We start from the raw sequence: 7,500 nt of genomic DNA, 5'->3' as shown, positions 1-7,500 counted from the left end.
TGATGAAATGTGACCTCAGGTGAGTGCTATTTTTTTATTTAATCTTCTGCTGTATAACTCTACATATTCAATCACAAATCCCATAACTTAAAGGGGTATACTATAGATATTTTAGTCCTCGTGCAGTGATGATCAAACGTATCCTAATTTGATTTGAAGAGAAAACCCATTTCCAACAAGTCATTTCTCAATCCAAAGTAAACGAGAAAAGCCAAACCGACTGTCGTAGTTATAATCTATGCATCCATACGTTAGACAAACGTCGCACGACCAAAGGTCATCCAAGCAAAAAAAAAAAAAAAAAAAAAAAAAGCTGCGAAAGCGCCGCGTAAGTCGAAGACAATCGCATCTGCCAATCAAACACTCACAAGCTAAACGGGCGTTCCAATACCAAAGGTCAGCGACTCGAAAAGACCATATAAAAATGACACGCTAAATCGCGGACAATCACATTCAACGGACGCATCTCAATATTTACGGCAACATTAGGCGAATGGGGTCCGAATCCCCCAACCATTTTCATTACGTCAGTAATCCCTTCCAGAGCAGCAACAAGTCGATGGCAGGACGTTAGGATTAGGATTTATGAAACCGGACATGTGTGTGCGCTCTCACAATGACATATTTGACGGCGTTTCATCTCCATTCGATATTGATTTCGGGTGATAAAAAAGCCTTTCAGATTTCAAAATACGCAAGATGGGTACAAAAGGGAGAGAGAGAGAGAGAGAGAGAGAGAGAGAGAGAGAGAGAGAGAGAGAGAGAGAGTAAAATAAGCAAAATAGGCATAAACGAGAGAGAGAGAGAGAGAGAGAGAGAGAGAGAGAAAATAAAAAGATAGGCATAAACGAGAGAGAGAGAGAGAGAGAGAGAGAGAGAGAGAGAGAGAGAGAGAGAGAAAATACGCTAGATATGTATAATGAGAGAGAGAGAGAGAGAGAGAGAGAGAGAGAGAAAATACGCTAGATATGTATAATGAGAGAGAGAGAGAGAGAGAGAGAGTAAAATAATGTATAATGAGAAGAGAGGAGAGGAGTAAAATAAGCAAGACAGGTATAAACGAGAGAGAGAGAGAGAGAGAGAGAGAGAAAATCTTATTAATACCTTATGAGTGTTTCACCCCCGTGGGGTGAGGATTACCCGATCGAGGTCCTCCGTTCTGATGGCATAGATTCGATTCTGGACGGACCAAGACAAATCAAGTTAAGTTTTTCTCTCTTCCCTCTCTCTCTCTCTGCCATAGCTGCGACCTACCACAGTCTTCTAACAACTAAGTGCCTAATTCGCTGTTAAAGTCAACATAAGCACTGGATATTTAGGGAACGTACCCATCTGTACGTGTTTGTCCGATTCGAGATTCAAACAAGGGTCTCCCAGTTGTGTGAATGTATGTGTGTGACAGAGAGAGAGAGAGAGAGAGAGAGAGAGAGAGAGAGAGAGAGAGAGAGAGAGAGAGAGAGAGAGAGAGAAACATTGCAATTCATCTAAAAAAAAATTGTCTTTAAAACTGGCTAACGTGAACAAAGTCTTGAATAACTGCTTACTAACTCTCTCTCTCTCTCTCTCTCTCTCTCTCTCTCTCTCACACACACACACACACACACACACATATAACTAAGATACCAAAGAATACCGCAACTCAAAAGACACTTGAAGGCCAAACCATCATTTCTGTCTCTCAAGCCAATATTACGAAACTATATATTCCTCTATCGAACATATATTTTCACGACTTGAAGAAAAATAACAAGAACTTAAAAAACTATCACGGCTGGGTTGCATAATTAATTAGGGTAGATTCATTCCCTCTAATTAGCATATATTGACAAAGAAGACTTTGAAGGACGTATGGTCAATTTTTTTATTTCTAGTTCTCTGCCATTAATTTTAATTTCTGCATTTAGTTTTAACTGATATTAGATATTTCCCACTGTTTGCATTAATTTAAGACCTATAAAACTAAATCGCGCAAATGAATGGTTATCTAAAGTGAGTGGTCGATAGTTATTTATGACCAAAGTGAAATTTAGTCAATAAATCAACAATGCAAATTACGTTCGCACACCTAAAACAGCTGCTAAGATATTAATAAAATAATAATAATAATAATAATAATAATAATAATAATAATAATAATAATAATAATAATAACATAACTACATACACAGATTTAATCTCAATGCGTGAGAAAACCATAAACACACATAAGACATAATATTATATGTATATATATATATATATATATATATATATATATATATATATATATATATATATATATATATATATATATATACCTACTATGTACACACACACAACATATATGTATATATATATGTGTGTGTATACATGTAACATACTTGTGTGTATGTGTATATATATATATATATATATATATATATATATATATATATATATATATATATATATATATATATATATATATATATACACACATCAAAGGAAAAATGCCCTTGCCAACTAACAATTTTCAACCCGGATGAACTGAAAGGATTAACCAGTTTACAACGGACCACGGCGTAATCAATCAACTGGAAACTATTAAAACAATAAACATGAATGCTCGGCTAAAAATAAACTTGAAAACCGAGTCCGCAAATAAACAAAAAATAAAATCTCTTTTTCCTCGCATGAGAGAGAGAAAAAAAACGTTTACTAGGAAACAGCTCTCATCAATTTTCGAACTGGAGCAAATGACCTTTCGGTAACGAAAACAAAAGGAGAATTGTTTTCTGGAGAGAGAGAGAGAGAGAGAGAGAGAGAGAGAGAGAGAGAGAGAGAGAGAGAGAGGGCGGGAGGGGGGCTGGAATCCTTGAAAGCATCCAGGCCTTTGACCTATCGGCGTCTGACAACGATCCTAAACTTTCTGTTCCGTTGTGAGAGCTCATTTCCTTTTTCTTTTTCCTTTTTTTTAAGCAAGAGGAGGAGGAGGAGGAGGAGGAGGAGGAGGAGGAGGAGGAGGAGGAGGAGGAGGAGGAGGAGGAGGAGGAGGAGGAGGAGTGGACGGAGAAAGAAAGGGAATGAGCGCATCCAATAACTTCAAATGGAACGAAGAAATTTGAACATTTTAATGTTTTTCAATCCATCTGTACGTAAAATACAAGCAACCATGAAAGGCACTCGATGGCAATTAATTCTTATCCATCAAAAAATGTCGATTATTTGCATTTGCGCCGATGACCTGTGAAGAACTTGACAGTGTCTTTACGGGTCTTATTGGATGCTGTCGATCGCTCCCCTTCCCCCACTTCCCCAACCACACCCACGCCCATCAACCCACCAACCCACACACACCCACACCTCAATTCCTTTTACACGTAAACAAAAATACATCAAATTCATTAGGAAATTCGATGGTTATTCCGTTGGTTAAAGATCTCTTATTATTAGCCCTACAGTAACACGATAAAATCAATAAATATGAAAAAAAGGAGTAACCATACAATAAAAATCCGAATAACATTATTAGAGAAATATTGTTACCAAATCCTCTCGCCTCAAGAGGCATACTGCAGGCACTGCTATCAACAAAAATGTGAGCTTAATGCTGATCATTTTTTTATTTCAATATTATCAATGTATTATATATCATACATAAAATTATACTTGTTGTAGGGGTTGTATATACTATTAATGATATTTTTTCGCGTTCCACTGATTTTATTATTATTATTATTATTATTATTATTATTATTATTATTATTATTATTATTATTATTATTATTATTGAGAACCAGATCCACAGTTATGTATATGTACGTATATTTAAAGATGAATCTGTACAGAGACCTCTCGGGAATCTGTTCGATTCCCTTTTCAATCTGGCGCGGTGTTGAGAAGGGGAATCGAACAGATTCCCCAAAGCTCCCTGTACAGGTTTGTCTTTAAATATATGTACATATACATAACTGTGCATTTGTTTCTCCATTTCAAGACTCATGCTACTTGCAGTATTTTTAAAAATAATTCTTCTTCTTCTTCTTCTTCTTCTTCTTCTTCTTCTTCTTCTTCTTCTTCTTCTTATTATTATTATTATTATTATTATTATTATTATTATTATTATTATTATTAGCCTACTTGTTTTTTTTTTTGCCATTTTTCACTGGCTGGTAACACTAAATAACAATGCGACCAATTTGCAACCTCATGAGTTTAGGCATACTGTGGCCATCCATTAGCTAATTAGGGGGTTCGTGACACGAATATTATGCTCACATTTGCAAATGCATTAATGAGTTTCATCAGCGTAATACCGCTTAAAATAATACCCAACGTATAAATAGTATTAACTTCAAGCTGCATTACAAACTAATATGGTGATGTTTGTACTATTTCTATTAAAAATGGAGTAAAGTGACCTTAAAGAGTAAGCCTACATACATTTCAAAATGATTATGTTCCTTAAAAACCGCAGATATGTCTTGTAGTGACTACAGATAATTAGATATATTGACAATCAATGCCAGCACGAATCATGTGATAATTCAGTATCTATCTATCAACAACAGAAATGGCAATCGCTTAAACAAAATATTTGCATTTTTAACATTTTTTTTCCTGTGTGTGTGTGTGTGTGTGTGTGTGTGTGTGTGTGTGTGTGTGTGTGTGTGTAATAAAAAATAGTAAGGGCCCAGATGAAAGAACAAATTTTCGAAGTATCGGTACATCAGTGCCTTCTTAAACTGCTTTCTACACCTCCTTTAATATTAGCCTCTCCTGACAGTATTGGTACAATAATAATAATAATAATAATAATAATAATAATAATAATAATAATAATAATAGAAACTAGCACACAATAACATTTGCAATAGGCACAAATTTCCACTTCATGTGACGACATCAACATTGCGAAATCAAGAAGATGCGACGATCTCTCCGATACAAAAGATCGACCTCTCCCCTGACGCTGTCAATACGACTTGGTATACTGCCAGGACGCCCGCGAAGACAGATCCCAGCCCCGTGTCTTTCGGGGCCCTATCTCAATCATTTCCTTAATCAGACCCGAGGAGAAGGAGCAGCAGGAACCCTTCTTTAACAGCGTAAAAATGAATCCCCTTCCCTGATTAAATATTCCACCCATATCCCTTCCCTTTAAATCACGGCTGAAACGTTCTTAATCAAATCCCAAATGTCTTTTATCCTGCGTCGTATCACTTTTCGATCCTTTCCTTTATAACGTTAATAATTAATTTTACCCCTGTATTCCATTCCAGCTGTACACTTACTCCTTTTATCGGATTCGCCAGCGAATAAAGGTTTTTTTTAGCGTAATCTTAAACAGTTTCTTAATGCGATATTCAAATGGTCAAGTGAAAGCTATTTTCCTCATTCGATGAGAAAATGAACCACTAAATTTGGGGAGTTGGTGATGATAAATCCGAAACACCTTTAGTAAGTTTAACTGGCTATGATTTTACTTCAGACTGCTATTGAGATTATATATATATATATATATATATATATATATATATATATATATATATATATATATATATATATATATATGTGTGTGTGTGTGTGTGTGTGTGTGTGTGTGTGTGTGGTATATCGATATAGATATAAGTGAGGTTGATATATATATATATATATATATATATATATATTATATATATATATATATATATATATATATATATATATATATATATATATAAATAATACATGGATATATTGATATAGATACAAGTGAGGTTGATCCTTTCCAAACCCAGGCATTAAATACAGAAGATAAATATCCAAGCATTTAGATTAATACGACTCAGGTTACGAACATTTCTGCTCCTGTTACTATCACACTCCACAATTACGATATTGGACACTGAATAACCACTTATAAATACCCAGACTGCTCATTGTATTTACAGCTATAAAGACTACTCCTAGCTGACACTAAGAAATTAAAACACGAAATAAAAATGCCGATACCAAACTGGAAACAAGCACCTGTCACACTGGCAACCGACCAATAACACATAGACGCCAATCTCACCTCAGGAGATATACCCTTTGTCCTCTTTCGACAAGAAAAACCTTTCCTTCAGTTGCCATTCCCCCTACTTAGTAATGGCACTCAATAATAAATAAGGAGACTATCATCCGAACCCCCAAGCGATTGAAAATACACAAGAGAGAGAGAGAGAGAGAGAGAGAGAGAGAGAGAGAGAGAGAGAGAGAGAGAGAGAGAGAGAGAGAGAGAGAGAGCATCTCCAGCCATGTCTGACCGGTCCATTAAATGGTGAGATATCTATATTTTTCTTTTATTTTTTATTGTGTACGGTGCTGTAACTGTCAATTCTTCTTGAAGACTATAAGCGTTTTTTTATAGTGTCTTTTCTCTTTTTATTGCAGGTATATGCTAGGTAAGAGGATGATGATGATGATGATGATGATGATGATGATAGATAGCATGGAGAGAAGTAACAGTAAGTTTAGACTTTTAAAATAACTGTGACGATCAATTATCTTCAATTTAAAATGACTAACATTCTCGGTTATTAATATTATCAACATCATTTTTCAACTAACCTCTTTTTCAAAACAAGAAACAAAAGCACGTAAAAAATGCGCCGAAGTTTCTTCGGCTCAATCGAGTTTTCTGTACAGCGTATAATGCTGTATTAAACTTTCAGCCACAGTTTGGTGGTAGCCTGTGTTGTTAACACCTATAGCGGTGCCAGACGCACGATCATGCCTAATTTTAACCTTAAGTAAAATAAAAACTACTGAGGCTTGAGGACTGCACTCTGGTATGTTTGATGATTGGAGGGTGGATGGTCAACATACCAATTTGCAGCCCTCACGCCTCAGTAGTTTTGAAGATCTGAGGGCGGACAGAAAAAGTGCGGACGGACAGACAAATAGCCATCTCAATAGTTGTCTTTTACAGAAAAATAAAAGAAGCAGCAACTGAAGCTAATACTGTAAGTACAAACTTTTTAAAACTATGATGATCAGCCATTAATATTATAAAATCACTGATATTCATAGTTATCAATATCAGCCACATCATGTTACAAAACTACCCATACTTGAAAAGAAAAAAAAAACCTTTCCCTGCGAATCTTCAATATTCCTCTCACCACCGAATAAAAAAAAAAAAGGAAAGAAAAAAAGCTACTTTTCAAAATCGCCATCAAAAATTGCACGGCGAGGATTCCGATCCATTTGCTGGCGTAATGATATACGCCGCAAATAGGATTACGCCGTTATCAAAACCGACTAATAATTCCGCCGAAACGCGACTGGGGAACGGTTAGGCAACATGTCGCCAGGGGGATAAGCCCCCCGCAATCAGCCTCCGGGAATGAATACCTATTGGGTTCGAAATTATTGCTCGCAGAGCATTACCGCGGATCCTCCAAAACCGAGGTCCAAAATATAGAAAAAAAAGAAGCAAAATGTCAGCAAAAATATTAATGGCTGAAGGATATACAAAAGTCATTGCATCAGTGTTTCAGATGTCAGTTTTCATTG

Source organism: Macrobrachium rosenbergii, chromosome 48 (genome assembly GCF_040412425.1).
Source record: "Macrobrachium rosenbergii isolate ZJJX-2024 chromosome 48, ASM4041242v1, whole genome shotgun sequence".
Taxonomy (NCBI): domain Eukaryota; kingdom Metazoa; phylum Arthropoda; class Malacostraca; order Decapoda; family Palaemonidae; genus Macrobrachium; species Macrobrachium rosenbergii.
This window is presented reverse-complemented; position numbering follows the sequence as displayed.